Source organism: Salminus brasiliensis, chromosome 11 (assembly GCF_030463535.1).
Source record: "Salminus brasiliensis chromosome 11, fSalBra1.hap2, whole genome shotgun sequence".
Taxonomy (NCBI): domain Eukaryota; kingdom Metazoa; phylum Chordata; class Actinopteri; order Characiformes; family Bryconidae; genus Salminus; species Salminus brasiliensis.
Genome location: NC_132888.1, coordinates 24,367,334 through 24,394,137, shown reverse-complemented (window position 1 = coordinate 24,394,137; position 26,804 = coordinate 24,367,334). Strand labels below are relative to the sequence as shown.

General features: G+C 37.7%; 87 pseudogenes; all 87 read right to left on the bottom strand.

Annotated features, from left to right (window-relative positions):
• Positions 1-160: 160 nt before the first annotated feature.
• LOC140571756 (5S ribosomal RNA) lies at positions 161-279 on the bottom strand (annotated as a pseudogene).
• A 185-nt stretch (positions 280-464) lies between these two features.
• Positions 465-583, bottom strand: LOC140567674 (5S ribosomal RNA; annotated as a pseudogene).
• A 185-nt stretch (positions 584-768) lies between these two features.
• On the bottom strand, positions 769-887 carry LOC140567662 (5S ribosomal RNA; annotated as a pseudogene).
• Positions 888-1,072: 185 nt separating this feature from the next.
• On the bottom strand, positions 1,073-1,191 carry LOC140567651 (5S ribosomal RNA; annotated as a pseudogene).
• Positions 1,192-1,376: 185 nt separating this feature from the next.
• Positions 1,377-1,495, bottom strand: LOC140566835 (5S ribosomal RNA; annotated as a pseudogene).
• A 185-nt stretch (positions 1,496-1,680) lies between these two features.
• LOC140573441 (5S ribosomal RNA) lies at positions 1,681-1,799 on the bottom strand (annotated as a pseudogene).
• A 185-nt stretch (positions 1,800-1,984) lies between these two features.
• Positions 1,985-2,103, bottom strand: LOC140566502 (5S ribosomal RNA; annotated as a pseudogene).
• Positions 2,104-2,288: 185 nt separating this feature from the next.
• Positions 2,289-2,407, bottom strand: LOC140567639 (5S ribosomal RNA; annotated as a pseudogene).
• Positions 2,408-2,592: 185 nt separating this feature from the next.
• Positions 2,593-2,711, bottom strand: LOC140566754 (5S ribosomal RNA; annotated as a pseudogene).
• A 185-nt stretch (positions 2,712-2,896) lies between these two features.
• On the bottom strand, positions 2,897-3,015 carry LOC140567628 (5S ribosomal RNA; annotated as a pseudogene).
• Positions 3,016-3,200: 185 nt separating this feature from the next.
• On the bottom strand, positions 3,201-3,319 carry LOC140567617 (5S ribosomal RNA; annotated as a pseudogene).
• Positions 3,320-3,504: 185 nt separating this feature from the next.
• Positions 3,505-3,623, bottom strand: LOC140567187 (5S ribosomal RNA; annotated as a pseudogene).
• A 185-nt stretch (positions 3,624-3,808) lies between these two features.
• On the bottom strand, positions 3,809-3,927 carry LOC140565976 (5S ribosomal RNA; annotated as a pseudogene).
• A 185-nt stretch (positions 3,928-4,112) lies between these two features.
• LOC140566997 (5S ribosomal RNA) lies at positions 4,113-4,231 on the bottom strand (annotated as a pseudogene).
• A 185-nt stretch (positions 4,232-4,416) lies between these two features.
• On the bottom strand, positions 4,417-4,535 carry LOC140567606 (5S ribosomal RNA; annotated as a pseudogene).
• A 489-nt stretch (positions 4,536-5,024) lies between these two features.
• Positions 5,025-5,143, bottom strand: LOC140567594 (5S ribosomal RNA; annotated as a pseudogene).
• A 185-nt stretch (positions 5,144-5,328) lies between these two features.
• Positions 5,329-5,447, bottom strand: LOC140573404 (5S ribosomal RNA; annotated as a pseudogene).
• A 185-nt stretch (positions 5,448-5,632) lies between these two features.
• On the bottom strand, positions 5,633-5,751 carry LOC140567582 (5S ribosomal RNA; annotated as a pseudogene).
• Positions 5,752-5,936: 185 nt separating this feature from the next.
• On the bottom strand, positions 5,937-6,055 carry LOC140566824 (5S ribosomal RNA; annotated as a pseudogene).
• A 185-nt stretch (positions 6,056-6,240) lies between these two features.
• LOC140567024 (5S ribosomal RNA) lies at positions 6,241-6,359 on the bottom strand (annotated as a pseudogene).
• A 185-nt stretch (positions 6,360-6,544) lies between these two features.
• On the bottom strand, positions 6,545-6,663 carry LOC140571939 (5S ribosomal RNA; annotated as a pseudogene).
• A 185-nt stretch (positions 6,664-6,848) lies between these two features.
• LOC140573157 (5S ribosomal RNA) lies at positions 6,849-6,967 on the bottom strand (annotated as a pseudogene).
• A 185-nt stretch (positions 6,968-7,152) lies between these two features.
• Positions 7,153-7,271, bottom strand: LOC140570471 (5S ribosomal RNA; annotated as a pseudogene).
• A 185-nt stretch (positions 7,272-7,456) lies between these two features.
• On the bottom strand, positions 7,457-7,575 carry LOC140567571 (5S ribosomal RNA; annotated as a pseudogene).
• Positions 7,576-7,760: 185 nt separating this feature from the next.
• On the bottom strand, positions 7,761-7,879 carry LOC140566180 (5S ribosomal RNA; annotated as a pseudogene).
• A 185-nt stretch (positions 7,880-8,064) lies between these two features.
• On the bottom strand, positions 8,065-8,183 carry LOC140571925 (5S ribosomal RNA; annotated as a pseudogene).
• Positions 8,184-8,368: 185 nt separating this feature from the next.
• Positions 8,369-8,487, bottom strand: LOC140566996 (5S ribosomal RNA; annotated as a pseudogene).
• A 185-nt stretch (positions 8,488-8,672) lies between these two features.
• On the bottom strand, positions 8,673-8,791 carry LOC140567560 (5S ribosomal RNA; annotated as a pseudogene).
• A 185-nt stretch (positions 8,792-8,976) lies between these two features.
• LOC140566952 (5S ribosomal RNA) lies at positions 8,977-9,095 on the bottom strand (annotated as a pseudogene).
• Positions 9,096-9,280: 185 nt separating this feature from the next.
• On the bottom strand, positions 9,281-9,399 carry LOC140567548 (5S ribosomal RNA; annotated as a pseudogene).
• A 185-nt stretch (positions 9,400-9,584) lies between these two features.
• Positions 9,585-9,703, bottom strand: LOC140567537 (5S ribosomal RNA; annotated as a pseudogene).
• A 185-nt stretch (positions 9,704-9,888) lies between these two features.
• LOC140566813 (5S ribosomal RNA) lies at positions 9,889-10,007 on the bottom strand (annotated as a pseudogene).
• A 185-nt stretch (positions 10,008-10,192) lies between these two features.
• LOC140573127 (5S ribosomal RNA) lies at positions 10,193-10,311 on the bottom strand (annotated as a pseudogene).
• A 185-nt stretch (positions 10,312-10,496) lies between these two features.
• LOC140571938 (5S ribosomal RNA) lies at positions 10,497-10,615 on the bottom strand (annotated as a pseudogene).
• A 185-nt stretch (positions 10,616-10,800) lies between these two features.
• Positions 10,801-10,919, bottom strand: LOC140570091 (5S ribosomal RNA; annotated as a pseudogene).
• Positions 10,920-11,104: 185 nt separating this feature from the next.
• Positions 11,105-11,223, bottom strand: LOC140567514 (5S ribosomal RNA; annotated as a pseudogene).
• A 185-nt stretch (positions 11,224-11,408) lies between these two features.
• LOC140570090 (5S ribosomal RNA) lies at positions 11,409-11,527 on the bottom strand (annotated as a pseudogene).
• Positions 11,528-11,712: 185 nt separating this feature from the next.
• Positions 11,713-11,831, bottom strand: LOC140567524 (5S ribosomal RNA; annotated as a pseudogene).
• A 185-nt stretch (positions 11,832-12,016) lies between these two features.
• Positions 12,017-12,135, bottom strand: LOC140566179 (5S ribosomal RNA; annotated as a pseudogene).
• A 185-nt stretch (positions 12,136-12,320) lies between these two features.
• On the bottom strand, positions 12,321-12,439 carry LOC140571924 (5S ribosomal RNA; annotated as a pseudogene).
• Positions 12,440-12,624: 185 nt separating this feature from the next.
• On the bottom strand, positions 12,625-12,743 carry LOC140570843 (5S ribosomal RNA; annotated as a pseudogene).
• Positions 12,744-12,928: 185 nt separating this feature from the next.
• On the bottom strand, positions 12,929-13,047 carry LOC140568508 (5S ribosomal RNA; annotated as a pseudogene).
• Positions 13,048-13,232: 185 nt separating this feature from the next.
• Positions 13,233-13,351, bottom strand: LOC140568507 (5S ribosomal RNA; annotated as a pseudogene).
• Positions 13,352-13,536: 185 nt separating this feature from the next.
• LOC140566185 (5S ribosomal RNA) lies at positions 13,537-13,655 on the bottom strand (annotated as a pseudogene).
• Positions 13,656-13,840: 185 nt separating this feature from the next.
• LOC140568506 (5S ribosomal RNA) lies at positions 13,841-13,959 on the bottom strand (annotated as a pseudogene).
• A 185-nt stretch (positions 13,960-14,144) lies between these two features.
• Positions 14,145-14,263, bottom strand: LOC140566183 (5S ribosomal RNA; annotated as a pseudogene).
• A 185-nt stretch (positions 14,264-14,448) lies between these two features.
• Positions 14,449-14,567, bottom strand: LOC140566246 (5S ribosomal RNA; annotated as a pseudogene).
• A 185-nt stretch (positions 14,568-14,752) lies between these two features.
• Positions 14,753-14,871, bottom strand: LOC140573256 (5S ribosomal RNA; annotated as a pseudogene).
• Positions 14,872-15,056: 185 nt separating this feature from the next.
• On the bottom strand, positions 15,057-15,175 carry LOC140566245 (5S ribosomal RNA; annotated as a pseudogene).
• Positions 15,176-15,360: 185 nt separating this feature from the next.
• Positions 15,361-15,479, bottom strand: LOC140573255 (5S ribosomal RNA; annotated as a pseudogene).
• Positions 15,480-15,664: 185 nt separating this feature from the next.
• LOC140571403 (5S ribosomal RNA) lies at positions 15,665-15,783 on the bottom strand (annotated as a pseudogene).
• A 185-nt stretch (positions 15,784-15,968) lies between these two features.
• Positions 15,969-16,087, bottom strand: LOC140571928 (5S ribosomal RNA; annotated as a pseudogene).
• A 185-nt stretch (positions 16,088-16,272) lies between these two features.
• Positions 16,273-16,391, bottom strand: LOC140570861 (5S ribosomal RNA; annotated as a pseudogene).
• A 185-nt stretch (positions 16,392-16,576) lies between these two features.
• Positions 16,577-16,695, bottom strand: LOC140567953 (5S ribosomal RNA; annotated as a pseudogene).
• Positions 16,696-16,880: 185 nt separating this feature from the next.
• LOC140572026 (5S ribosomal RNA) lies at positions 16,881-16,999 on the bottom strand (annotated as a pseudogene).
• Positions 17,000-17,184: 185 nt separating this feature from the next.
• On the bottom strand, positions 17,185-17,303 carry LOC140566930 (5S ribosomal RNA; annotated as a pseudogene).
• Positions 17,304-17,488: 185 nt separating this feature from the next.
• LOC140566243 (5S ribosomal RNA) lies at positions 17,489-17,607 on the bottom strand (annotated as a pseudogene).
• Positions 17,608-17,792: 185 nt separating this feature from the next.
• On the bottom strand, positions 17,793-17,911 carry LOC140573254 (5S ribosomal RNA; annotated as a pseudogene).
• A 185-nt stretch (positions 17,912-18,096) lies between these two features.
• LOC140567061 (5S ribosomal RNA) lies at positions 18,097-18,215 on the bottom strand (annotated as a pseudogene).
• Positions 18,216-18,400: 185 nt separating this feature from the next.
• LOC140570846 (5S ribosomal RNA) lies at positions 18,401-18,519 on the bottom strand (annotated as a pseudogene).
• Positions 18,520-18,704: 185 nt separating this feature from the next.
• Positions 18,705-18,823, bottom strand: LOC140567179 (5S ribosomal RNA; annotated as a pseudogene).
• A 185-nt stretch (positions 18,824-19,008) lies between these two features.
• Positions 19,009-19,127, bottom strand: LOC140570860 (5S ribosomal RNA; annotated as a pseudogene).
• A 185-nt stretch (positions 19,128-19,312) lies between these two features.
• Positions 19,313-19,431, bottom strand: LOC140567140 (5S ribosomal RNA; annotated as a pseudogene).
• Positions 19,432-19,616: 185 nt separating this feature from the next.
• On the bottom strand, positions 19,617-19,735 carry LOC140572025 (5S ribosomal RNA; annotated as a pseudogene).
• A 185-nt stretch (positions 19,736-19,920) lies between these two features.
• LOC140568219 (5S ribosomal RNA) lies at positions 19,921-20,039 on the bottom strand (annotated as a pseudogene).
• A 184-nt stretch (positions 20,040-20,223) lies between these two features.
• On the bottom strand, positions 20,224-20,342 carry LOC140567168 (5S ribosomal RNA; annotated as a pseudogene).
• A 185-nt stretch (positions 20,343-20,527) lies between these two features.
• On the bottom strand, positions 20,528-20,646 carry LOC140571441 (5S ribosomal RNA; annotated as a pseudogene).
• A 185-nt stretch (positions 20,647-20,831) lies between these two features.
• LOC140568503 (5S ribosomal RNA) lies at positions 20,832-20,950 on the bottom strand (annotated as a pseudogene).
• A 185-nt stretch (positions 20,951-21,135) lies between these two features.
• Positions 21,136-21,254, bottom strand: LOC140567856 (5S ribosomal RNA; annotated as a pseudogene).
• A 185-nt stretch (positions 21,255-21,439) lies between these two features.
• Positions 21,440-21,558, bottom strand: LOC140573385 (5S ribosomal RNA; annotated as a pseudogene).
• A 185-nt stretch (positions 21,559-21,743) lies between these two features.
• On the bottom strand, positions 21,744-21,862 carry LOC140570500 (5S ribosomal RNA; annotated as a pseudogene).
• Positions 21,863-22,047: 185 nt separating this feature from the next.
• LOC140567754 (5S ribosomal RNA) lies at positions 22,048-22,166 on the bottom strand (annotated as a pseudogene).
• Positions 22,167-22,351: 185 nt separating this feature from the next.
• On the bottom strand, positions 22,352-22,470 carry LOC140571440 (5S ribosomal RNA; annotated as a pseudogene).
• A 185-nt stretch (positions 22,471-22,655) lies between these two features.
• LOC140572374 (5S ribosomal RNA) lies at positions 22,656-22,774 on the bottom strand (annotated as a pseudogene).
• A 185-nt stretch (positions 22,775-22,959) lies between these two features.
• On the bottom strand, positions 22,960-23,078 carry LOC140571329 (5S ribosomal RNA; annotated as a pseudogene).
• Positions 23,079-23,263: 185 nt separating this feature from the next.
• Positions 23,264-23,382, bottom strand: LOC140572779 (5S ribosomal RNA; annotated as a pseudogene).
• A 185-nt stretch (positions 23,383-23,567) lies between these two features.
• Positions 23,568-23,686, bottom strand: LOC140572451 (5S ribosomal RNA; annotated as a pseudogene).
• A 185-nt stretch (positions 23,687-23,871) lies between these two features.
• Positions 23,872-23,990, bottom strand: LOC140568268 (5S ribosomal RNA; annotated as a pseudogene).
• A 185-nt stretch (positions 23,991-24,175) lies between these two features.
• Positions 24,176-24,294, bottom strand: LOC140568267 (5S ribosomal RNA; annotated as a pseudogene).
• A 185-nt stretch (positions 24,295-24,479) lies between these two features.
• LOC140567134 (5S ribosomal RNA) lies at positions 24,480-24,598 on the bottom strand (annotated as a pseudogene).
• A 185-nt stretch (positions 24,599-24,783) lies between these two features.
• Positions 24,784-24,902, bottom strand: LOC140566405 (5S ribosomal RNA; annotated as a pseudogene).
• Positions 24,903-25,086: 184 nt separating this feature from the next.
• LOC140571914 (5S ribosomal RNA) lies at positions 25,087-25,205 on the bottom strand (annotated as a pseudogene).
• A 185-nt stretch (positions 25,206-25,390) lies between these two features.
• On the bottom strand, positions 25,391-25,509 carry LOC140571911 (5S ribosomal RNA; annotated as a pseudogene).
• Positions 25,510-25,694: 185 nt separating this feature from the next.
• LOC140567883 (5S ribosomal RNA) lies at positions 25,695-25,813 on the bottom strand (annotated as a pseudogene).
• Positions 25,814-25,998: 185 nt separating this feature from the next.
• Positions 25,999-26,117, bottom strand: LOC140568502 (5S ribosomal RNA; annotated as a pseudogene).
• A 185-nt stretch (positions 26,118-26,302) lies between these two features.
• On the bottom strand, positions 26,303-26,421 carry LOC140571124 (5S ribosomal RNA; annotated as a pseudogene).
• Positions 26,422-26,606: 185 nt separating this feature from the next.
• On the bottom strand, positions 26,607-26,725 carry LOC140567189 (5S ribosomal RNA; annotated as a pseudogene).
• Positions 26,726-26,804: the final 79 nt, after the last annotated feature.

Sequence of the window (26,804 nt, the reverse complement as noted above, 5' to 3'; positions counted from 1 at the left end):
TCAAATTTCATAGATAAGACCATATTTGTTCAAAACCAAGAAAAAGCATTCCATTTCAACACATCAAAATTTACAACACAAAAGAGTTTCAACTACAAATTTGTGCAAAAGATGTAAATAACATGGAAATATAAGCTTTAATTGTTTGCAGGACTGGAAAAGCTTACAACACCTGATATTCCCATTCAGTCTCCCATTCAAGTACTAACCAGGCCCAACCCTAGGTAGCTTCTGAGATCAGACGAGATCAGGCGTTCTAAGGGTGGAATGGCCGCAAGCAGAATAACCTTGCAAACTAGAGGATTCAAATTTCATAGATAAGACCATATTTGTTCAAAACCAAGAAAAAGCATTCCATTTCAACACATCAAAATTTACATCACAAAAGAGTTTCAACTACAAATGTGTGCAAAAGATGTAAATAACATGGAAATGTAAGCTTTAATTGTTTGCAGGACTGGAAAAGCTTACAACACCTGGTATTCCCATTCAGTCTCCCATTCAAGTACTAACCAGGCCCAACCCTAGGTAGCTTCTGAGATCAGACGAGATCAGGCGTTCTAAGGGTGGAATGGCCGTAAGCAGAAGAACCTTGCAAACTAGAGGATTCAAATTTCATAGATAAGACCATATTTGTTCAAAACCAAGAAAAAGCATTCCATTTCAACACATCAAAATTTACAACGCAAAAGAGTTTCAACTACAAATTTGTGCAAAAGATGTAAATAATATGGAAATGTAAGCTTTAATTGTTTGCAGGACTGGAAAAGCTTACAACACCTGGTATTCCCATTCAGTCTCCCATTCAAGTACTAACCAGGCCCAACCCTAGGTAGCTTCTGAGATCAGACGAGATCAGGCGTTCTAAGGGTGGAATGGCCGTAAGCACAAGAACCTTGCAAACTAGAGGATTCAAATTTCATAGAAAAGACCATATTTGTTCAAAACCAAGAAAAAGCATTCCATTTCAACACATCAAAATTTACAACACAAAAGAGTTTCAACTACAAATTTGTGCAAAAGATGTAAATAACATGGAAATGTAAGCTTTAATTGTTTGCAGGACTGGAAAAGCTTACAACACCTGGTATTCCCATTCAGTCTCCCATTCAAGTACTAACCAGGCCCAACCCTAGGTAGCTTCTGAGATCAGACGAGATCAGGCGTTCTAAGGGTGGAATGGCCGTAAGCAGAAGAACCTTGCAAACTAGAGGATTCAAATTTCATAGCTAAGACCATATTTGTTCAAAACCAAGAAAAAGCATTCCATTTTAACACATCAACATTTACAACACAAAAGAGTTTCAACTACAAATTTGTGCAAAAGATGTAAATAACATGGAAATGTAAGCTTTCTTTCTTTGCAGGATTGAAAAAGCTTACAACACCTGGTATTCCCATTCAGTCTCCCATTCAAGTACTAACCAGGCCCAACCCTAGCTAGCTTCTGAGATCAGACGAGATCAGGCGTTCTAAGGGTGGAATGGCCGTAAGCAGAAGAACCTTGCAAACTAGAGGATTCAAATTTCATAGCTAAGACCATATTTGTTCAAAACCAAGAAAAAGCATTCCATTTCAACACATCAAAATTTACAACACAAAAGAGTTTCAACTACAAATTTGTGCAAAAGATGTAAATAACATGGAAATGTAAGCTTTAATTGTTTGCAGGACTGGAAAAGCTTACAACACCTGGTATTCCCATTCAGTCTCCCATTCAAGTACTAACCAGGCCCAACCCTAGGTAGCTTCTGAGATCAGACGAGATAAGGCGTTCTAAGGGTGGAATGGCCGTAAGCAGAAGAACCTTGCAAACTAGAGGATTCAAATTTCATAGCTAAGACCATATTTGTTCAAAACCAAGAAAAAGCATTCCATTTTAACACATCAACATTTACAACACAAAAGAGTTTCAACTACAAATTTGTGCAAAAGATGTAAATAACATGGAAATGTAAGCTTTCTTTGTTTGCAGGATTGAAAAAGCTTACAACACCTGGTATTCCCATTCAGTCTCCCAATCAAGTACTAACCAGGCCCAACCCTAGCTAGCTTCTGAGATCAGACAAGATCAGGCATTCTAAGGGTGGAATGGCCGTAAGCAGAAGAACCTTGTTAACTAGAGGATTCAAATTTCATAGATAAGACCATATTTGTTCAAAACCAAGAAAAAGCATTCCATTTCAACACATCAAAATTTACAACACAAAAGAGTTTCAACTACAAATTTGTGCAAAAGATGCAAATAACATGGAAATGTAAGCTTTAATTGTTTGCAGGACTGGAAAAGCTTACAACACCTGGTATTCCCATTCAGTCTCCCATTCAAGTACTAACCAGGCCCAACCCTAGGTAGCTTCTGAGATCAGACGAGATCAGGCGTTCTAAGGGTGGAATGGCCGTAAGCAGAAGAACCTTGCAAACTAGAGGATTCAAATTTCATAGCTAAGACCATATTTGTTCAAAACCAAGAAAAAGCATTCCATTTTAACACATCAACATTTACAACACAAAAGAGTTTCAACTACAAATTTGTGCAAAAGATGTAAATAACATGCAAATGTATGCTTTAATTGTTTGCAGGACTGCAAAAGCTTACAACACCTGGTATTCCCATTCAGCCTCCCATTCAAGTACTAACCAGGCCCAACCCTAGGTAGCTTCTGAGATCAGACGAGATCAGGCGTTCTAAGGGTTGAATGGCCGTAAGCAGAAGAACCTTGCAAACTAGAGGATTCAAATTTCATAGCTAAGACCATATTTGTTCAAAACCAAGAAAAAGCATTCCATTTCAACACATCAAAATTTACAACACAAAAGAGTTTCAACTACAAATTTGTGCAAAAGATGTAAATAACATGGCAATGTAAGCTTTAATTGTTTGCAGGACTGGAAAAGCTTACAACACCTGGTATTCCCATTCAGTCTCCCATTCAAGTACTAACCAGGCCCAACCCTAGGTAGCTTCTGAGATCAGACGAGATCAGGCGTTCTAAGGGTGGAATGGCCGTAAGCCGAAGAACCTTGCAAACTAGAGGATTCAAATTTCATAGCTAAGACCATATTTGTTCAAAACCAAGAAAAAGCATTCCATTTTAACACATCAACATTTACAACACAAAAGAGTTTCAACTACAAATTTGTGCAAAAGATATAAATAACATGGCAATGTAAGCTTTAATTGTTTGCAGGACTGGAAAAGCTTACAACACCTGGTATTCCCATTCAGTCTCCCATTCAAGTACTAACCAGGCCCAACCCTAGGTAGCTTCTGAGATCAGACGAGATCAGGCGTTCTAAGGGTGGAATGGCCGTAAGCAGAAGAACCTTGCAAACTAGAGGATTCAAATTTCATAGCTAAGACCATATTTGTTCAAAACCAAGAAAAAGCATTCCATTTTAACACATCAACATTTACAACACAAAAGAGTTTCAACTACAAATTTGTGCAAAAGATGTAAATAACATGGAAATGTAAGCTTTCTTTGTTTGCAGGATTGAAAAAGCTTACAACACCTGGTATTCCCATTCAGTCTCCCATTCAAGTACTAACCAGGCCCAACCATAGCTAGCTTCTGAGATCAGACAAGATCAGGCATTCTAAGGGTGGAATGGCCGTAAGCAGAAGAACCTTGTTAACTAGAGGATTCAAATTTCATAGATAAGACCATATTTGTTCAAAACCAAGAAAAAGCATTCCATTTCAACACATCAAAATTTACAACACAAAAGAGTTTCAACTACAAATTTGAGCAAAAGATGTAAATAACATGGAAATGTAAGCTTTAATTGTTTGCAGGACTGGAAAAGCTTACAACACCTGGTATTCCCATTCAGTCTCCCATTCAAGTACTAACCAGGCCCAACTCTAGGTAGCTTCTGAGATCAGACGAGATCAGGCGTTCTAAGGGTGGAATGGCCGTAAGTAGAAGAACCTTGCAAACTAGAGGATTCAAATTTCATAGCTAAGACCATATTTGTTCAAAACCAAGAAAAAGCATTCCATTTTAACACATCAACATTTACAACACAAAAGAGTTTCAACTACAAATTTGTGCAAAAGATGTAAATAACATGGAAATGTAAGCTTTCTTTGTTTGCAGGATTGAAAAAGCTTACAACACCTGGTATTCCCATTCAGTCTCCCATTCAAGTACTAACCAGGCCCAACCCTAGCTAGCTTCTGAGATCAGACAAGATCAGACATTCTAAGGGTGGAATGGCCGTAAGCAGAAGAACCTTCCAAACTAGAGGATTCAAATTTCATAGATAAGACCATATTTGTTCAAAACCAAGAAAAAGCATTCCATTTCAACACATCAAAATTTACAACACAAAAGAGTTTTAACTACAAATTTGTGCAAAAGATGTAAATAACATGGAAATGTAAGCTTTAATTGTTTGCAGGACTGGAAAAGCTTACAACACCTGGTATTCCCATTCAGTCTCCCATTCAAGTACTAACCAGGCCCAACCCTAGGTAGCTTCTGAGATCAGACGAGATCAGGCGTTCTAAGGGTGGAATGGCCGTAAGCAGAAGAACCTTGCAAACTAGAGGATTCAAATTTCATAGCTAAGACCATATTTGTTCAAAACCAAGAAAAAGCATTCCATTTTAACACATCAACATTTACAACACAAAAGAGTTTCAACTACAAATTTGTGCAAAAGATGTAAATAACATGGAAATGTAAGCTTTCTTTGTTTGCAGGATTGAAAAAGCTTACAACACCTGGTATTCCCATTCAGTCTATCATTCAAGTACTAACCAGGACCAACCCTAGCTAGCTTCTGAGATCAGACAAGATCAGGCATTCTAAGGGTGGAATGGCCATAAGCAGAAGAACCTTGTTAACTAGAGGATTCAAATTTCATAGATAAGACCATATTTGTTCAAAACCAAGAAAAAGCATTCCATTTCAACACATCAAAATTTACAACACAAAAGAGTTTCAACTACAAATTTGTGCAAAAGATGTAAATAACATGGAAATGTAAGCTTTAATTGTTTGCAGGACTGGAAAAGCTTACAACACCTGGTATTCCCATTCAGTCTCCCATTCAAGTACTAACCAGGCCCAACCCTAGGTAGCTTCTGAGATCAGACGAGATCAGGCGTTCTAAGGGTGGAATGGCCGTAAGCAGAAGAACCTTGCAAACTAGAGGATTCAAATTTCATAGATAAGACCATATTTGTTCAAAACCAAGAAAAAGCATTCCATTTCAACACATCAAAATTTACAACACAAAAGAGTTTCAACTACAAATTTGTGCAAAAGATGTAAATAACATGGAAATGTAAGCTTTAATTGCTTGCAGCACTGGAAAAGCTTACAACATCTGGTATTCCCATTCAGTCTCCCATTCAAGTACTAACCAGGCCCAACCCTAGATAGCTTCTGAGATCAGACGAGATCAGGCGTTCTAAGGGTGGAATGGCCGTAAACAGAAGAACCTTGCAAACTAGAGGATTCAAATTTCATAGATAAGACCATATTTGTTCAAAACCAAGAAAAAGCATTCCATTTCAACACATCAAAATTTACAACACAAAAGAGTTTCAACTACAAATTTGTGCAAAAGATGTAAATAACATGGAAATGTAAGCTTTAATTGTTTGCAGGACTGGAAAAGCTTACAACACCTGGTATTCCCATTCAGTCTCCCATTCAAGTACTAACCAGGCCCAACCCTAGGTAGCTTCTGAGATCAGACGAGATCAGGCGTTCTAAGGGTGGAATGGCCGTAAGCAGAAGAACCTTGCAAACTAGAGGATTCAAATTTCATAGCTAAGACCATATTTGTTCAAAACCAAGAAAAAGCATTCCATTTCAACACATCAAAATTTACAACACAAAAGAGTTTCAACTACAAATTTGTGCAAAAGATGTAAATAACATGGAAATGTAAGCTGTAATTGTTTGCAGGACTGGAAAAGCTTACAACACCTGGTATTCCCATTCAGTCTCCCATTCAAGTACTAACCAGGCCCAACCCTAGCTAGCTTCTGAGATCAGACGAGATCAGGCGTTCTAAGGGTGGAATGGCCGTAAGCAGAAGAACCTTGCAAACTAGAGGATTCAAATTTCATAGCTAAGACCATATTTGTTCAAAACCAAGAAAAAGCATTCCATTTTAACACATCAACATTTACAACACAAAAGAGTTTCAACTACAAATTTGTGCAAAAGATGTAAATAACATGGAAATGTAAGCTTTCTTTGTTTGCAGGATTGAAAAAGCTTACAACACCTGGTATTCCCATTCAGTCTCCCATTCAAGTACTAACCAGGCCCAACCCTAGCTAGCTTCTGAGATCAGACAAGATCAGGCGTTCTAAGGGTGGAATGGCCTTAAGCAGAAGAACCTTGTTAACTAGAGGATTCAAATTTCATAGATAAGACCATATTTGTTCAAAACCAAGAAAAAGCATTCCATTTCAACACATCAAAATTTACAACACAAAAGAGTTTCAACTACAAATTTGTGCAAAAGATGTAAATAACATGGAAATGTAAGCTTTAATTGTTTGCAGGACTGGAAAAGCTTACAACACCTGGTATTCCCATTCAGTCTCCCATTCAAGTACTAACCAGGCCCAACTCTAGGTAGCTTCTGAGATCAGACGAGATCAGGCGTTCTAAGGGTGGAATGGCCGTAAGCAGAAGAACCTTGCAAACTAGAGGATTCAAATTTCATAGCTAAGACCATATTTGTTCAAAACCAAGAAAAAGCATTCCATTTTAACACATCAACATTTACAACACAAAAGAGTTTCAACTACAAATTTGTGCAAAAGATGTAAATAACATGGAAATGTAAGCTTTCTTTGTTTGCAGGATTGAAAAAGCTTACAACACCTGGTATTCCCATTCAGTCTCCCATTCAAGTACTAACCAGGCCCAACCCTAGCTAGCTTCTGAGATCAGACAAGATCAGGCATTCTAAGGGTGGAATGGCCGTAAGCAGAAGAACCTTGTTAACTAGAGGATTCAAATTTCATAGATAAGACCATATTTGTTCAAAACCAAGAAAAAGCATTCCATTTCAACACATCAAAATTTACAACACAAAAGAGTTTCAACTACAAATTTGTGCAAAAGATGTAAATAACATGGAAATGTAAGCCTTAATTGTTTGCAGGACTGGAAATGCTTACAACACCTGGTATTCCCATTCAGTCTCCCATTCAAGTACTAACCAGGCCCAACCCTAGGTAGCTTCTGAGATCAGACGAGATCAGGCGTTCAAAGGGTGGAATGGCCGTAAGCAGAAGAACCTTGCAAACTAGAGGATTCAAATTTCATAGATAAGACCATATTTGTTCAAAACCAAGAAAAAGCATTCCATTTCAACACATCAAAATTTACAACACAAAAGAGTTTCAACTACAAATTTGTGCAAAAGATGTAAATAACATGGAAATGTAAGCTTTAATTGTTTGCAGGACTGGAAAAGCTTACAACACCTGGTATTCCCATTCAGTCTCCCATTCAAGTACTAACCAGGCCCAACCCTAGGTAGCTTCTGAGATCAGACGAGATCAGGCGTTCTAAGGGTGGAATGGCCGTAAGCAGAAGAACCTTGCAAACTAGAGGATTCAAATTTCATAGATAAGACCATATTTGTTCAAAACCAAGAAAAAGCATTCCATTTCAGCACATCAAAATTTACAACACAAAAGAGTTTCAACTACAAATTTGTGCAAAAGATGTAAATAACATGGAAATGTAAGCTTTAATTGTTTGCAGGACTGGAAAAACTTACAACACCTGGTATTCCCATTCAGTCTCCCATTCAAGTACTAACCAGGCCCAACCCTAGGTAGATTCTGAGATCAGACGAGATCAGGCGTTCTAAGGGTGGAATGGCCGTAAGCAGAAGAACCTTGCAAACTAGACGATTCAAATTTCATAGCTAAGACCATATTTGTTCAAAACCAAGAAAAAGCATTCCATTTCAACACATCAACATTTACAACACAAAAGAGTTTCAACTACAAATTTGTGCAAAAGATGTAAATAACATGGAAATGTAAGCTTTCTTTGTTTGCAGGATTGAAAAAGCTTACAACACCTGGTATTCCCATTCAGTCTCCCATTCAAGTACTAACCAGGCCCAACCCTTGCTAGCTTCTGAGATCAGACAAGATCAGGCATTCTAAGGGTGGAATGGCCGTAAGCAGAAGAACCTTGTTAACTAGAGGATTCAAATTTCATAGCTAAGACCATATTTGTTCAAAACCAAGAAAAAGCATTCCATTTTAACACATCAACATTTACAACACAAAAGAGTTTCAACTACAAATTTGTGCAAAAGATGTAAATAACATGGAAATGTAAGCTTTCTTTGTTTGCAGGATTGAAAAAGCTTACAACACCTGGTATTCCCATTCAGTCTCCCATTCAAGTACTAACCAGGCCCAACCCTAGCTAGCTTCTGAGATCAGACAAGATCAGACATTCTAAGGGTGGAATGGCCGTAAGCAGAAGAATCTTCCAAACTAGAGGATTCAAATTTCATAGATAAGACCATATTTGTTCAAAACCAAGAAAAAGCATTCCATTTCAACACATCAAAATTTACAACACAAAAGAGTTTTAACTACAAATTTGTGCAAAAGATGTAAATAACATGGAAATGTAAGCTTTAATTGTTTGCAGGACTGGAAAAGCTTACAACACCTGGTATTCCCATTCAGTCTCCCATTCAAGTACTAACCAGGCCCAACCCTAGGTAGCTTCTGAGATCAGACGAGATCAGGCGTTCTAAGGGTGGAATGGCCGTAAGCAGAAGAACCTTGCAAACTAGAGGATTCAAATTTCATAGCTAAGACCATATTTTTTCAAAACCAAGAAAAAGCATTCCATTTTAACACATCAACATTTACAACACAAAAGAGTTTCAACTACAAATTTGTGCAAAAGATGTAAATAACATGGAAATGTAAGCTTTCTTTGTTTGCAGGATTGAAAAAGCTTACAACACCTGGTATTCCCATTCAGTCTCCCATTCAAGTACTAACCAGGACCAACCCTTGCTAGCTTCTGAGATCAGACAAGATCAGGCATTCTAAGGGTGGAATGGCCATAAGCAGAAGAACCTTGTTAACTAGAGGATTCAAATTTCATAGATAAGACCATATTTGTTCAAAACCAAGAAAAAGCATTCCATTTCAACACATCAAAATTTACAACACAAAAGAGTTTCAACTACAAATTTGTGCAAAAGATGTAAATAACATGGAAATGTAAGCTTTAATTGTTTGCAGCACTGGAAAAGCTTACAACACCTGGTATTCCCATTCAGTCTCCCATTCAAGTACTAACCAGGCCCAACCCTAGGTAGCTTCTGAGATCAGACGAGATCAGGCGTTCTAAGGGTGGAATGGCCGTAAGCAGAAGAACCTTGCAAACTAGAGGATTCAAATTTCATAGATAAGACCATATTTGTTCAAAACCAAGAAAAAGCATTCCATTTCAACACATCAAAATTTACAACACAAAAGAGTTTCAACTACAAATTTGTGCAAAAGATGTAAATAACATGGAAATGTAAGCTTTAATTGTTTGCAGGACTGGAAAAGCTTACAACACCTGGTATTCCCATTCAGTCTCCCATTCAAGTACTAACCAGGCCCAACCCTAGGTAGCTTCTGAGATCAGACGAGATCAGGCGTTCTAAGGGTGGAATGGCCGTAAGCAGAAGAACCTTGCAAACTAGAGGATTCAAATTTCATAGCTAAGACCATATTTGTTCAAAACCAAGAAAAAGCATTCCATTTCAACACATCAAAATTTACAACACAAAAGAGTTTCAACTACAAATTTGTGCAAAAGATGTAAATAACATGGAAATGTAAGCTTTAATTGTTTGCAGGACTGGAAAAGCTTACAACACCTGGTATTCCCATTCAGTCTCCCATTCAAGTACTAACCAGGCCCAACCCTAGCTAGCTTCTGAGATCAGACGAGATCAGGCGTTCTAAGGGTGGAATGGCCGTAAGCAGAAGAACCTTGCAAACTAGAGGATTCAAATTTCATAGCTAAGACCATATTTGTTCAAAACCAAGAAAAAGCATTCCATTTTAACACATCAACATTTACAACACAAAAGAGTTTCAACTACAAATTTGTGCAAAAGATGTAAATAACATGGAAATGTAAGCTTTCTTTGTTTGCAGGATTGAAAAAACTTACAACACCTGGTATTCCCATTCAGTCTCCCATTCAAGTACTAACCAGGCCCAACCCTAGCTAGCTTCTGAGATCAGACAAGATCAGGCGTTCTAAGGGTGGAATGGCCGTAAGCAGAAGAACCTTGTTAACTAGAGGATTCAAATTTCATAGATAAGACCATATTTGTTCAAAACCAAGAAAAAGCATTCCATTTCAACACATCAAAATTTACAACACAAAAGAGTTTCAACTACAAATTTGTGCAAAAGATGTAAATAACATGGAAATGTAAGCTTTAATTGTTTGCAGGACTGGAAAAGCTTACAACACCTGGTATTCCCATTCAGTCTCCCATTCAAGTACTAACCAGGCCCAACTCTAGGTAGCTTCTGAGATCAGACGAGATCAGGCGTTCTAAGGGTGGAATGGCCGTAAGCAGAAGAACCTTGCAAACTAGAGGATTCAAATTTCATAGATAAGACCATATTTGTTCAAAACCAAGAAAAAGCATTCCATTTCAACACATCAAAATTTACAACACAAAAGAGTTTCAACTACAAATTTGTGCAAAAGATGTAAATAACATGGAAATGTAAGCTTTAATTGTTTGCAGGACTGGAAATGCTTACAACACCTGGTATTCCCATTCAGTCTCCCATTCAAGTACTAACCAGGCCCAACCCTAGGTAGCTTCTGAGATCAGACGAGATCAGGCGTTCTAAGGGTGGAATGGCCGTAAGCAGAAGAACCTTGCAAACTAGAGGATTCAAATTTCATAGATAAGACCATATTTGTTCAAAACCAAGAAAAAGCATTCCATTTCAACACATCAACATTTACAACACAAAAGAGTTTCAACTACAAATTTGTGCAAAAGATGTAAATAACATGGAAATGTAAGCTTTCTTTGTTTGCAGGATTGAAAAAGCTTACAACACCTGGTATTCCCATTCAGTCTCCCATTCAAGTACTAACCAGGCCCAACCTTAGCTAGCTTCTGAGATCAGACAAGATCAGGCATTCTAAGGGTGGAATGGCCATAAGCAGAAGAACCTTGTTAACTAGAGGATTCAAATTTCATAGATAAGACCATATTTGTTCAAAACCAAGAAAAAGCATTCCATTTCAACACATCAAAATTTACAACACAAAAGAGTTTCAACTACAAATTTGTGCAAAAGATGTAAATAACATGGAAATGTAAGCTTTAATTGTTTGCAGGACTGGAAATGCTTACAACACCTGGTATTCCCATTCAGTCTCCCATTCAAGTACTAACCAGGCCCAACCCTAGGTAGCTTCTGAGATCAGACGAGATCAGGCGTTCTAAGGGTGGAATGGCCGTAAGCAGAAGAACCTTGCAAACTAGAGGATTCAAATTTCATAGATAAGACCATATTTGTTCAAAACCAAGAAAAAGCATTCCATTTCAACACATCAAAATTTACAACACAAAAGAGTTTCAACTACAAATTTGTGCAAAAGATGTAAATAACATGGAAATGTAAGCTTTAATTGTTTGCAGGACTGGAAAAGCTTACAACACCTGGTATTCCCATTCAGTCTCCCATTCAAGTACTAACCAGGCCCAACCCTAGGTAGCTTCTGAGATCAGACGAGATCAGGCGTTCTAAGGGTGGAATGGCCGTAAGCAGAAGAACCTTGCAAACTAGAGGATTCAAATTTCATAGATAAGACCATATTTGTTCAAAACCAAGAAAAAGCATTCCATTTCAACACATCAAAATTTACAACACAAAAGAGTTTCAACTACAAATTTGTGCAAAAGATGTAAATAACATAGAAATGTAAGCTTTAATTGTTTGCAGGACTGGAAAAACTTACAACACCTGGTATTCCCATTCAGTCTCCCATTCAAGTACTAACCAGGCCCAACCCTAGGTAGATTCTGAGATCAGACGAGATCAGGCGTTCTAAGGGTGGAATGGCCGTAAGCAGAAGAACCTTGCAAACTAGACGATTCAAATTTCATAGCTAAGACCATATTTGTTCAAAACCAAGAAAAAGCATTCCATTTCAACACATCAACATTTACAACACAAAAGAGTTTCAACTACAAATTTGTGCAAAAGATGTAAATAACATGGAAATGTAAGCTTTCTTTGTTTGCAGGATTGAAAAAGCTTACAACACCTGGTATTCCCATTCAGTCTCCCATTCAAGTACTAACCAGGCCCAACCCTTGCTAGCTTCTGAGATCAGACAAGATCAGGCATTCTAAGGGTGGAATGGCCGTAAGCAGAAGAACCTTGTTAACTAGAGGATTCAAATTTCATAGCTAAGACCATATTTGTTCAAAATCAAGAAAAAGCATTCCATTTCAACACATCAAAATTTACAACACAAAAGAGTTTCAACTACAAATTTGTGCAAAAGATGTAAATAACATGGAAATGTAAGCTTTAATTGTTTGCAGGACTGGAAAAGCTTACAACACCTGGTATTCCCATTCAGTCTCCCATTCAAGTACTAACCAGGCCCAACCCTAGATAGCTTCTGAGATCAGACGAGATCAGGCGATCTAAGGGTGGAATGGCCGTAAGCAGAAGAACCTTGCAAACTAGAGGATTCAAATTTCATAGCTAAGATCATATTTGTTCAAAACCAAGAAAAAGCATTCCATTTTAACACATCAACATTTACAACACAAAAGAGTTTCAACTACAAATTTGTGCAAAAGATGTAAATAACATGGAAATGTAAGCTTTAATTGTTTGCAGGACTGGAAAAGCTTACAACACCTGGTATTCCCAGACAGTCTCCCATTCAAGTACTAACCAGGCCCAACCCTAGGTAGCTTCTGAGATCAGACGAGATCAGGCGATCTAAGGGTGGAATGGCCGTAAGCAGAAGAACCTTGCAAACTAGAGGATTCAAATTTCATAGCTAAGACCATATTTGTTCAAAATCAAGAAAAAGCATTCCATTTCAACACATCAATATTTACAACACAAAAGAGTTTCAAATACAAATTTGTGCAAAAGATGTAAATAACATGGAAATGTAAGCTTTAATTGTTTGCAGGACTGGAAAAGCTTACAACACCTGGTATTCCCAGACAGTCTCCCATTCAAGTACTAACCAGGCCCAACCCTAGGTAGCTTCTGAGATCAGACGAGATCAGGCGATCTAAGGGTGGAATGGCCGTAAGCAGAAGAACCTTGCAAACTAGAGGATTCAAATTTCATAGCTAAGACCATATTTGTTCAAAATCAAGAAAAAGCATTCCATTTCAACACATCAATATTTACAACACAAAAGAGTTTCAAATACAAATTTGTGCAAAAGATGTAAATAACATGGAAATGTAAGCTTTCTTTGTTTGCAGGATTGAAAAAGCTTACAACACCTGGTATTCCCATTCAGTCTCCCATTTAAGTACTAACCAGGCCCAACCCTAGGTAGCTTCTGAGATCAGACAAGATCAGGCATTCTAAGGGTGGAATGGCCGTAAGCAGAAGAACCTTGCAAACTAGAGGATTCAAATTTCATAGATAAGACCATATTTGTTCAAAACCAAGAAAAAGCATTCCATTTCAACACATCAAAATTTACAACACAAAAGAGTTTCAACTACAAATTTGTGCAAAAGATGTAAATAACATGAAAATGTAAGCTTTAATTGTTTGCAGGACTGGAAAAGCTTACAACACCTGGTATTCCCAGACAGTCTCCCATTCAAGTACTAACCAGGCCCAACCCTAGGTAGCTTCTGAGATCAGACGAGATCAGGCGATCTAAGGGTGGAATGGCCGTAAGCAGAAGAACCTTGCAAACTAAAGGATTCAAATTTCATAGCTAAGACCATATTTGTTCAAAATCAAGAAAAAGCATTCCATTTCAACACATCAACATTTACAACACAAAAGAGTTTCAAATACAAATTTGTGCAAAAGATGTAAATAACATGGAAATGTAAGCTTTCTTTGTTTGCAGGATTGAAAAAGCTTACAACACCTGGTATTCCCATTCAGTCTCCCATTTAAGTACTAACCAGGCCCAACCCTAGGTAGCTTCTGAGATCAGACAAGATCAGGCATTCTAAGGGTGGAATGGCCGTAAGCAGAAGAACCTTGCAAACTAGAGGATTCAAATTTCATAGATAAGACCATATTTGTTCAAAACCAAGAAAAAGCATTCCATTTCAACACATCAAAATTTACAACACAAAAGAGTTTCAACTACAAATTTGTGCAAAAGATGTAAATAACATGGAAATGTAAGCTTTAATTGTTTGCAGGACTGGAAAAGCTTACAACATCTGGTATTCCCATCCAGTCTCCCATTCAAGTACTAACCAGGCCCAACCCTAGATAGCTTCTGAGATCAGACGAGATCAGGCGATCTAAGGGTGGAATGGCCGTAAGCAGAAGAACCTTGCAAACTAGAGGATTCAAATTTCATAGCTAAGACCATATTTGTTCAAAACCAAGAAAAAGCATTCCATTTTAACACATCAACATTTACAACACAAAAGAGTTTCAACTACAAATTTGTGCAAAAGATGTAAATAACATGGAAATGTAAGCTTTCTTTGTTTGCAGGATTGATAAAGCTTACAACACCTGGTATTCCCATTCAGTCTCCCATTCAAGTACTAACCAGGCCCAACCCTAGGTAGCTTCTGAGATCAGACAAGATCAGGCATTCTAAGGGTGGAATGGCCGTAAGCAGAAGAACCTTGCAAACTAGAGGATTCAAATTTCATAGATAAGACCATATTTGTTCAAAACCAAGAAAAAGCATTCCATTTCAACACATCAAAATTTACAACACAAAAGAGTTTCAACTACAAATTTGTGCAAAAGATGTAAATAACATGGAAATGTAAGCTTTAATTGTTTGCAGGACTGGAAAAGCTTACAACATCTGGTATTCCCATCCAGTCTCCCATTCAAGTACTAACCAGGCCCAACCCTAGATAGCTTCTGAGATCAGACGAGATCAGGCGATCTAAGGGTGGAATGGCCGTAAGCAGAAGAACCTTGCAAACTAGAGGATTCAAATTTCATAGCTAAGACCATATTTGTTCAAAACCAAGAAAAAGCATTCCATTTTAACACATCAACATTTACAACACAAAAGAGTTTCAACTACAAATTTGTGCAAAAGATGTAAATAACATGGAAATGTAAGCTTTCTTTGTTTGCAGGATTGATAAAGCTTACAACACCTGGTATTCCCATTCAGTCTCCCATTCAAGTACTAACCAGGCCCAACCCTAGGTAGCTTCTGAGATCAGACAAGATCAGGCATTCTAAGGGTGGAATGGCCGTAAGCAGAAGAACCTTGCAAATTAGAGGATTCAAATTTCATAGATAAGACCATATTTGTTCAAAACCAAGAAAAAGCATTCTATTTTAACACATCAACATTTACAACACAAAAGAGTTTCAACTACAAATTTGTGCAAAAGATGTAAATAACATGGAAATGTAAGCTTTAATTGTTTGCAGGACTGGAAAAGCTTACAACACCTGGTATTCCCATTCAGTCTCCCATTCAAGTACTAACCAGGCCCAACCCTAGGTAGCTTCTGAGATCAAACGAGATCAGGCGATCTAAGGGTGGAATGGCCGTAAGCAGAAGAACCTTGCAAACTAGAGGATTCAAATTTCATAGCTAAGACCATATTTGTTCAAAACCAAGAAAAAGCATTCCATTTTAACACATCAACATTTACAACACAAAAGAGTTTCAACTACAAATTTGTGCAAAAGATGTAAATAACATGGAAATGTAAGCTTTAATTGTTTGCAGGACTGGAAAAGCTTACAACACCTGGTATTCCCAGACAGTCTCCCATTCAAGTACTAACCAGGCCCAACCCGAGCTAGCTTCTGAGATCAGACGAGATCAGGCGATCTAAGGGTGGAATGGCCGTAAGCAGAAGAACCTTGCAAACTAGAGGATTCAAATTTCATAGCTAAGACAATATTTGTTCAAAATCAAGAAAAAGCATTCCATTTTAACACATCAACATTTACAACACAAAAGAGTTTCAACTACAAATTTGTGCAAAATATGTAAATAACATGGAAATGTAAGCTTTAATTGTTTGCAGGACTGGAAAAGCTTACAACACCTGGTATTCCCATTCAGTCTCCCATTCAAGTACTAACCAGGCCCAACCCTAGGTAGCTTCCGAGATCAGACGAGATCAGGCGTTCTAAGGGTGGAATGGCCGTAAGCAGAAGAACCTTGCAAACTAGAGGATTCAAATTTCATAGCTAAGACCATATTTGTTCAAAATCAAGAAAAAGCATTCCATTTCAACACATGAACATTTACAACACAAAAGAGTTTCAAATACAAATTTGTGCAAAAGATGAAAAAAAAATGGAAATGTAAGCTTTCTTTGTTTGCAGGATTGAAAAAGCTTGCAACACCTGGTATTCCCATTCAGTCTCCCATTTAAGTACTAACCAGGCCCACCCCTAGGTAGCTTCTGAGATCAGACAAGATCAGGCATTCTAAGGGTGGAATGGCCGTAAGCAGAAGAACCTTGCAAACTAGAGGATTCAAATTTCATAGATAAGACCATATTTGTTCAAAACCAAGAAAAAGCATTCCATTTCAACACATCAAAATTTACAACACAAAAGAGTTTCAACTACAAATTTGTGGAAAAGATGTAAATAACATGGAAATGTAAGCTTTAATTGTTTGCAGGACTGGAAAAGCTTACAACACCTGGTATTCCCAGACAGTCTCCCATTCAAGTACTAACCAGGCCCAACCCTAGGTAGCTTCTGAGATCAGACAAGATCAGGCGATCTAAGGGTGGAATGGCCGTAAGCAGAAGAACCTTGCAAACTAGAGGATTCAAATTTCATAGCTAAGACCATATTTGTTCAAAATCAAGAAAAAGCATTCCATTTTAACACATCAACATTTACAACACAAAAGAGTTTCAACTACAAATTTGTGCAAAAGATGTAAATAACATGGAAATGTAAGTTTTCTTTGTTTGCAGGATTGAAAAAGCTTACAACACCTGGTATTCCCATTCAGTCTTCCATTCAAGTACTAACCAGGCCCAACCCTAGGTAGCTTCTGAGATCAGACAAGATCAGGCATTCTAAGGGTGGAATGGCCGTAAGCAGAAGAACCTTGCAAACTAGAGGATTCAAATTTCATAGATAAGACCATATTTGTTCAAAACCAAGAATAACCATTCCATTTCAACACATCAAAATTTACAACACAAAAGAGTTTCAACTACAAATTTGTGCAAAAGATGTAAATAACATGGAAATGTAAGCTTTAATTGTTTGCAGGACTGGAAAAGCTTACAACATCTGGTATTCCCATCCAGTCTCCCATTCAAGTACTAACCAGGCCCAACCCTAGATAGCTTCTGAGATCAGACGAGATCAGGCGATCTAAGGGTGGAATGGCCGTAAGCAGAAGAACTTTGCAAACTAGAGGATTCAAATTTCATAGCTAAGACCATATTTGTTCAAAACCAAGAAAAAGCATTCCATTTTAACACATCAACATTTACAACACAAAAGAGTTTCAACTACAAATTTGTGCAAAAGATGTAAATAACATGGAAATGTAAGCTTTCTTTGTTTGCAGGATTGATAAAGCTTACAACACCTGGTATTCCCATTCAGTCTCCCATTCAAGTACTAACCAGGCCCAACCCTAGGTAGCTTCTGAGATCAGACAAGATCAGGCATTCTAAGGGTGGAATGGCCGTAAGCAGAAGAACCTTGCAAATTAGAGGATTCAAATTTCATAGATAAGACCATATTTGTTCAAAACCAAGAAAAAGCATTCCATTTCAACACATCAAAATTTACAACACAAAAGAGTTTCAACTACAAATTTGTGCAAAAGATGTAAATAACATGGAAATGTAAGCTTTAATTGTTTGCAGGACTGGAAAAGCTTACAACACCTGGTATTCTCATTCAGTCTCCCATTCAAGTACTAACCAGGCCCAACCCTAGGTAGCTTCTGAGATCAGACAAGATCAGGCATTCTAAGGGTAGAATGGCCGTAAGCAGAAGAACCTTGCAAACTAGAAGATTCAAATTTTATAGATAAGACCATATTTGTTAAAAACCAAGAAAAAGCATTCTATTTTAACACATCAACATTTACAACACAAAAGAGTTTCAACTACAAATTTGTGCAAAAGATGTAAATAACATGGAAATGTAAGCTTTAATTGTTTGCAGGACTGGAAAAGCTTACAACACCTGGTATTCCCATTCAGTCTCCCATTCAAGTACTAACCAGGCCCAACCCTAGGTAGCTTCTGAGATCAGACGAGATCAGGCGATCTAAGGGTGGAATGGCCGTAAGCAGAAGAACCTTGCAAACTAGAGGATTCAAATTTCATAGCTAAGACCATATTTGTTCAAAACCAAGAAAAAGCATTCCATTTTAACACATCAACATTTACAACACAAAAGAGTTTCAACTACAAATTTGTGCAAAAGATGTAAATAACATGGAAATGTAAGCTTTAATTGTTTGCAGGACTGGAAAAGCTTACAACACCTGGTATTCCCAGACAGTCTCCCATTCAAGTACTAACCAGGCCCAACCCTAGCTAGCTTCTGAGATCAGACGAGATCAGGCGATCTAAGGGTGGAATGGCCGTAAGCAGAAGAACCTTGCAAACTAGAGGATTCAAATTTCATAGCTAAGACAATATTTGTTCAAAATCAAGAAAAAGCATTCCATTTTAACACATCAACATTTACAACACAAAAGAGTTTCAACTACAAATTTGTGCAAAATATGTAAATAACATGGAAATGTAAGCTTTAATTGTTTGCAGGACTGGAAAAGCTTACAACACCTGGTATTCCCATTCAGTCTCCCATTCAAGTACTAACCAGGCCCAACCCTAGGTAGCTTCCGAGATCAGACGAGATCAGGCGTTCTAAGGGTGGAATGGCCGTAAGCAGAAGAACCTTGCAAACTAGAGGATTCAAATTTCATAGCTAAGACCATATTTGTTCAAAATCAAGAAAAAGCATTCCATTTCAACACATCAACATTTACAACACAAAAGAGTTTCAAATACAAATTTGTGCAAAAGATGAAAAAAAAATGGAAATGTAAGCTTTCTTTGTTTGCAGGATTGAAAAAGCTTACAACACCTGGTATTCCCATTCAGTCTCCCATTTAAGTACTAACCAGGCCCACCCCTAGGTAGCTTCTGAGATCAGACAAGATCAGGCATTCTAAGGGTGGAATGGCCGTAAGCAGAAGAACCTTGCAAACTAGAGGATTCAAATTTCATAGATAAGACCATATTTGTTCAAAACCAAGAAAAAGCATTCCATTTCAACACATCAAAATTTACAACACAAAAGAGTTTCAACTACAAATTTGTGGAAAAGATGTAAATAACATGGAAATGTAAGCTTTAATTGTTTGCAGGACTGGAAAAGCTTACAACACCTGGTATTCCCAGACAGTCTCCCATTCAAGTACTAACCAGGCCCAACCCTAGGTAGCTTCTGAGATCAGACAAGATCAGGCGATCTAAGGGTGGAATGGCCGTAAGCAGAAGAACCTTGCAAACTAGAGGATTCAAATTTCATAGCTAAGACCATATTTGTTCAAAATCAAGAAAAAGCATTCCATTTTAACACATCAACATTTACAACACAAAAGAGTTTCAACTACAAATTTGTGCAAAAGATGTAAATAACATGGAAATGTAAGTTTTCTTTGTTTGCAGGATTGAAAAAGCTTACAACACCTGGTATTCCCATTCAGTCTTCCATTCAAGTACTAACCAGGCCCAACCCTAGGTAGCTTCTGAGATCAGACAAGATCAGGCATTCTAAGGGTAGAATGGCCGTGAGCAGAAGAACCTTGCAAACTAGAAGATTCAAATTTTATAGATAAGACCATATTTGCTCAAAATCAAGAAAAAGCATTCTATTTCAACACATCAAAATTTACAACACAAAAGAGTTTCAACTACAAATTTGTGCAAAAGATGTAAATAAATGGAAATGTAAGCTTTAATTGTTTGCAGGACTGGAAAAGCTTACAACACCTGGTATTCCCAGACAGTCTCCCATTCAAGTACTAACCAGGCCCAACCCTAGCTAGCTTCTGAGATCAGACGAGATCAGGCGATCTAAGGGTGGAATGGCCGTAAGCAGAAGAACCTTGCAAACTAGAGGATTCAAATTTCATAGCTAAGACCATATTTGTTCAAAACCAAGAAAAAGCATTCCATTTTAACACATCAACATTTACAACACAAAAGAGTTTCAACTACAAATTTGTGCAAAATATGTAAATAACATGGAAATGTAAGCTTTAATTGTTTGCAGGACTGGAAAAGCTTACAACACCTGGTATTCCCATTCAGTCTTCCATTCAAGTACTAACCAGGCCCAACCCTAGGTAGCTTCTGAGATCAGACGAGATCAGGCGTTCTAAGGGTGGAATGGCCGTAAGCAGAAGAACCTTGCAAACTAGAGGATTCAAATTTCATAGCTAAGACCATATTTGTTCAAAACCAAGAAAAAGCATTCCATTTTAACACATCAACATTTACAACACAAAAGAGTTTCAACTACAAATTTGTGCAAAAGATGTAAATAACATGGAAATGTAAGCTTTAATTGTTTGCAGGACTGGAAAAGCTTACAACACCTGGTATTCCCAGACAGTCTCCCATTCAAGTACTAACCAGGCCCAACCCTAGGTAGCTTCTGAGATCAGACGAGATCAGGCGATCTAAGGGTGGAATGGCCGTAAGCAGAAGAACCTTGCAAACTAGAGGATTCAAATTTCATAGCTAAGACCATATTTGTTCAAAATCAAGAAAAAGCATTCCATTTCAACACATCAACATTTACAACACAAAAGAGTTTCAAATACAAATTTGTGCAAAAGATGTAAATAACATGGAAATGTAAGCTTTCTTTGTTTGCAGGATTGAAAAAGCTTACAACACCTGGTATTCCCATTCAGTCTCCCATTCAAGTACTAACCAGGCCCAACCCTAGGTAGCTTCTGATATCAGACAAGATCAGGCATTCTAAGGGTAGAATGGCCGTAAGCAGAAGAACCTTGCAAACTAGAAGATTCAAATTTTATAGATAAGACCATATTTGTTCAAAACCAAGAAAAAGCATTCTATTTCAACACATCAAAATTTACAACACAAAAGAGTTTCAACTACAAATTTGTGCAAAAGATGTAAATAACATGGAAATGTAAGCTTTAATTGTTTGCAGGACTGGAAAAGCTTACAACACCTGGTATTCCCAGACAGTCTCCCATTCAAGCACTAACCAGGCCCAACCCTAAGTAGCTTCTGAGATCAGACGAGATCAAGCGATCTAAGGGTGGAATGGCCGTAAGCAGAAGAACCTTGCAAACTAGAGGATTCAAATTTCATAGCTAAGACCATATTTGTTCAAAACCAAGAAAAAGCATTCCATTTCAACACATCAAAATTTACAACACAAAAGAGTTTCAACTACAAATTTGTGCAAAAGATGTAAATAACATGAAAATGTAAGCTTTAATTGTTTGCAGGACTGGAAAAGCTTACAACACCTGGTATTCCCAGACAGTCTCCCATTCAAGTACTAACCAGGCCCAACCCTAGGTAGCTTCTGAGATCAGACGAGATCAGGCGATCTAAGGGTGGAATGGCCGCAAGCAGAAGAACCTTGCAAACTAGAGGATTCAAATTTCATAGCTAAGACCATATTTGTTCAAAATCAAGAAAAAGCATTCCATTTTAACACATCAACATTTACAACACAAAAGAGTTTCAACTACAAATTTCTGCAAAAGATGTAAATAACATGGAAATGTAAGTTTTCTTTGTTTGCAGGATTGAAAAAGCTTACAACACCTGGTATTCCCATTCAGTCTCCCATTCAAGTACTAACCAGGCCCAACCCTAGGTAGCTTCTGAGATCAGACAAGATCAGGCATTCTAAGGGTAGAATGGCCGTGAGCAGAAGAACCTTGCAAACTAGAAGATTCAAATTTTATAGATAAGACCATATTTGTTCAAAATCAAGAAAAAGCATTCTATTTCAACACATCAAAATTTACAACACAAAAGAGTTTCAACTACAAATTTGTGCAAAATATGTAAATAACATGGAAATGTAAGCTTTAATTGTTTGCAGGACTGGAAAAGCTTACAACACCTGGTATTCCCATTCAGTCTTCCATTCAAGTACTAACCAGGCCCAACCCTAGGTAGCTTCTGAGATCAGACGAGATCAGGCGTTCTAAGGGTGGAATGGCCGTAAGCAGAAGAACCTTGCAAACTAGAGGATTCAAATTTCATAGCTAAGACCATATTTGTTCAAAACCAAGAAAAAGCATTCCATTTCAACACATCAACATTTACAACACAAAAGAGTTTCAACTACAAATTTGTGCAAAAGATGTAAATAACATGGAAATGTAAGCTTTAATTGTTTGCAGGACTGGAAAAGCTTACAACACCTGGTATTCCCACACAGTCTCCCATTCATGTACTAACCAGGCCCAACCCTAGGTAGCTTCTGAGATCAGACGAGATCAGGCGATCTAAGGGTGGAATGGCCGTAAGCAGAAGAACCTTGCAAACTAGAGGATTCAAATTTCATAGATAAGACCATATTTGTTTAAAACCAAGAAAAAGCATTCCATTTTAACACATCAACATTTACAACACAAAAGAGTTTCAACTACAAATTTGTGCAAAAGATGTAAATAACATGGAAATGTAAGCTTTCTTTGTTTGCAGGATTGAAAAAGCTTACAACACCTGGTATTCCCACACAGTCTCCCATTCATGTACTAACCAGGCCCAACCCTAGGTAGCTTCTGAGATCAGACGAGATCAGGCGTTCTAAGGGTGGAATGGCCGTAAGCAGAAGAACCTTGCAAACTAGAGGATTCAAATTTCATAGATAAGACCATATTTGTTCAAAACCAAGAAAAAGCATTCCGTTTCAACACATCAAAATTTACAACACAAAAGAGTTTCAACTACAAATTTGTGCAAAAGATGTAAATAACATGGAAATGTAAGCTTTAATTGTTTGCAGGACTGGAAAAGCTTACAACACCTGGTATTCCCATTCAGTCTCCCATTCAAGTACTAACCAGGCCCAACCCTAGGTAGCTTCTGAGATCAGACGAGAGCAGGCGTTCTAAGGGTGGAATGGCCGTAAGCAGAAGAACCTTGCAAACTAGAGGATTGAAATTTCATAGATAAGACCATATTTGTTCAAAACCAAGAAAAAGCATTCCATTTCAACACATCAAAATTTACAACACAAAAGAGTTTCAACTACAAATTTGTGCAAAAGATGTAAATAACATGGAAATGTAAGCTTTAATTGTTTGCAGGACTGGAAAAGCTTACAACACCTGGTATTCCCAGACAGTCTCCCATTCAAGTACTAACCAGGCCCAACCCTAGATAGCTTCTGAGATCAGACTAGATCAGGCGATCTAAGGGTGGAATGGCCGTAAGCAGAAGAACCTTGCAAACTAGAGGATTCAAATTTCATAGCTAAGACCATATTTGTTCAAAACCAAGAAAAAGCATTCCATTTTAACACATCAACATTTACAACACAAAAGAGTTTCAACTACAAATTTGTGCAAAAGATGTAAATAACATGGAAATGTAAGCTTTCTTTGTTTGCAGGATTGAAAAAGCTTACAACACCTGGTATTCCCATTTAGTCTCCCATTCAAGTACTAACCAGGCCCAAACCTAGCTAGCTTCTGAGATCAGACAAGATCAGGCATTCTAAGGGTGGAATGGCCTTAAGCAGAAGAACCTTGCAAACTAGAGGATTCAAATTTCATAGATAAGACCATATTTGTTCAAAACCAAGAAAAAGCATTCCATTTCAACACATCAAAATTTACAACACAAAAGAGTTTCAACTACAAATTTGTGCAAAAGATGTAAATAACATGGAAATGTAAGCTTTAATTGTTTGCAGGATTGAAAAAGCTTACAACACCTGGTATTCCCATTTAGTCTCCCATTCAAGTACTAACCAGGCCCAAACCTAGCTAGCTTCTGAGATCAGACAAGATCAGGCATTCTAAGGGTGGAATGGCCTTAAGCAGAAGAACCTTGCAAACTAGAGGATTCAAATTTCATAGATAAGACCATATTTGTTCAAAACCAAGAAAAAGCATTCCATTTCAACACATCAAAATTTACAACACAAAAGAGTTTCAACTACAAATTTGTGCAAAAGATGTAAATAACATGGAAATGGAAGCTTTAATTGTTTGCAGGACTGGAAAAGCTTACAACACCTGGTATTCCCAGACAGTCTCCCATTCAAGTACTAACCAGGCCCAACCCTAGGTAGCTTCTGAGATCAGACAAGATCAGGCATTCTAAGGGTGGAATGGCCTTAAGCAGAAGAACCTTGCAAACTAGAGGATTCAAATTTCATAGCTAAGATCATATTTGTTCAAAACCAAGAAAAAGCATTCCATTTCAACACATCAAAATTTACAACACAAAAGAGTTTCAACTACAAATTTGTGCAAAAGATGTAAATAACATGGAAATGTAAGCTTTAATTGTTTGCAGGACTGGAAAAGCTTACAACACCTGGTATTCCCAGACTGTCTCCCATTCAAGTACTAACCAGGCCCAACCCTAGGTAGCTTCTGAGATCAGACGAGATCAGGCGATCTAAGGGTGGAATGGCTGTAACCAGAAGAACCTTGCAAACTAGAGGATTCAAATTTCATAGCTAAGACCATATTTGTTCAAAATCAAGAAAAAGCATTCCATTTTAACACATCAACATTTACAACACAAAAGAGTTTCAACTACAAATTTGTGCAAAAGATGTAAATAACATGGAAATGTAAGCTTTCATTTTTTGCAGGATTGAAAAGCTTACAACACCTGGTATTCCCAGACAGTCTCCCATTCAAGTACTAACCAGGCCCAACCCGAGGTAGCTTCTGAGATCAGACGAGATCAGGCGATCTAAGGGTGGCATGGCCGTAAGCAGAAGAACCTTGCAAACTAGAGGATTCAAATTTCATAGCTAAGACCATATTTGTTCAAAATCAAGAAAAAGCATTCCATTTTAACACATCAACATTTACAACACAAAAGAGTTTCAACTACAAATTTGTGCAAAATATGTAAATAACATGGAAATGTAAGCTTTAATTGTTTGCAGGACTGGAAAAGCTTACAACACCTGGTATTCCCATTCAGTCTCCCATTCAAGTACTAACCAGGCCCAACCCTAGGTAGCTTCTGAGAGCAGACGAGATCAGGCGTTCTAAGGGTGGAATGGCCGTAAGCAGAAGAACCTTGCAAACTAGAGGATTCAAATTTCATAGCTAAGACCATATTTGTTTAAAATCAAGAAAAAGCATTCCATTTCAACACATCAACATTTACAACACAAAAGAGTTTCAAATACAAATTTGTGCAAAAGATGAAAAAAAAATGGAAATGTAAGCTTTCTTTGTTTGCAGGATTGAAAAAGCTTACAACACCTGGTATTTCCATTCAGTCTCCCATTTAAGTACTAACCAGGCCCAACCCTAGGTAGCTTCTGAGATCATACAAGATCAGGCATTCTAAGGGTGGAATGGCCGTAAGCAGAAGAACCTTGCAAACTAGAGGATTCAAATTTCATAGATAAGACCATATTTGTTCAAAACCAAGAAAAAGCATTCCATTTCAACACATCAAAATTTACAACACAAAAGAGTTTCAACTACAAATTTGTGCAAAAGATGTAAATAACATGGAAATGTAAGCTTTAATTGTTTGCAGGACTGGAAAAGCTTACAACACCTGGTATTCCCAGACAGTCTCCCATTCAAGTACTAACCAGGCCCAACCCTAGGTAGCTTCTGAGATCAGACGAGATCAGGCGATCTAAGGGTGGAATGGCCGTAAGCAGTAGAACCTTGCAAACTAGAGGATTCAAATTTCATAGCTAAGACCATATTTGTTCAAAATCAAGAAAAAGCATTCCATTTTAACACATCAACATTTACAACACAAAAGAGTTTCAACTACAAATTTGTGCAAAATATGTAAATAACATGGAAATGCAAGGTTTAATTGTTTGCAGGACTGGAAAAGCTTACAACACCTGGTATTCCCATTCAGTCTCCCATCCAAGTACTAACCAGGCCCAACCCGAGGTAGCTTCTGAGATCAGACGAGATCAGGCGTTCTAAGGGTGGAATGGCCGTAAGCAGAAGAACCTTGCAAACTAGAGGATTCAAATTTCATAGATAAGACCATATTTGTTCAAAACCAAGAAAAAGCATTCCATTTCAACACATCAAAATTTACAACACAAAAGAGTTTCAACTACAAATTTGTGGAAAAGATTTAAATAACATGGAAATGTAAGCTTTAATTGTTTGCAGGACTGGAAAAGCTTACAACACCTGGTATTCCCAAACAGTCTCCCATTCAAGTACTAACCAGGCCCAACCCTAGGTAGCTTCTGAGAGCAGACGAGATGAGGCGTTCTAAGGGTGGAATGGCCGTAAGCAGAAGAACCTTGCAAACTAGAGGATTCAAATTTCATAGATAAGACCATTTTTGTTTAAAACCAAGAAAAAGCATTCCAT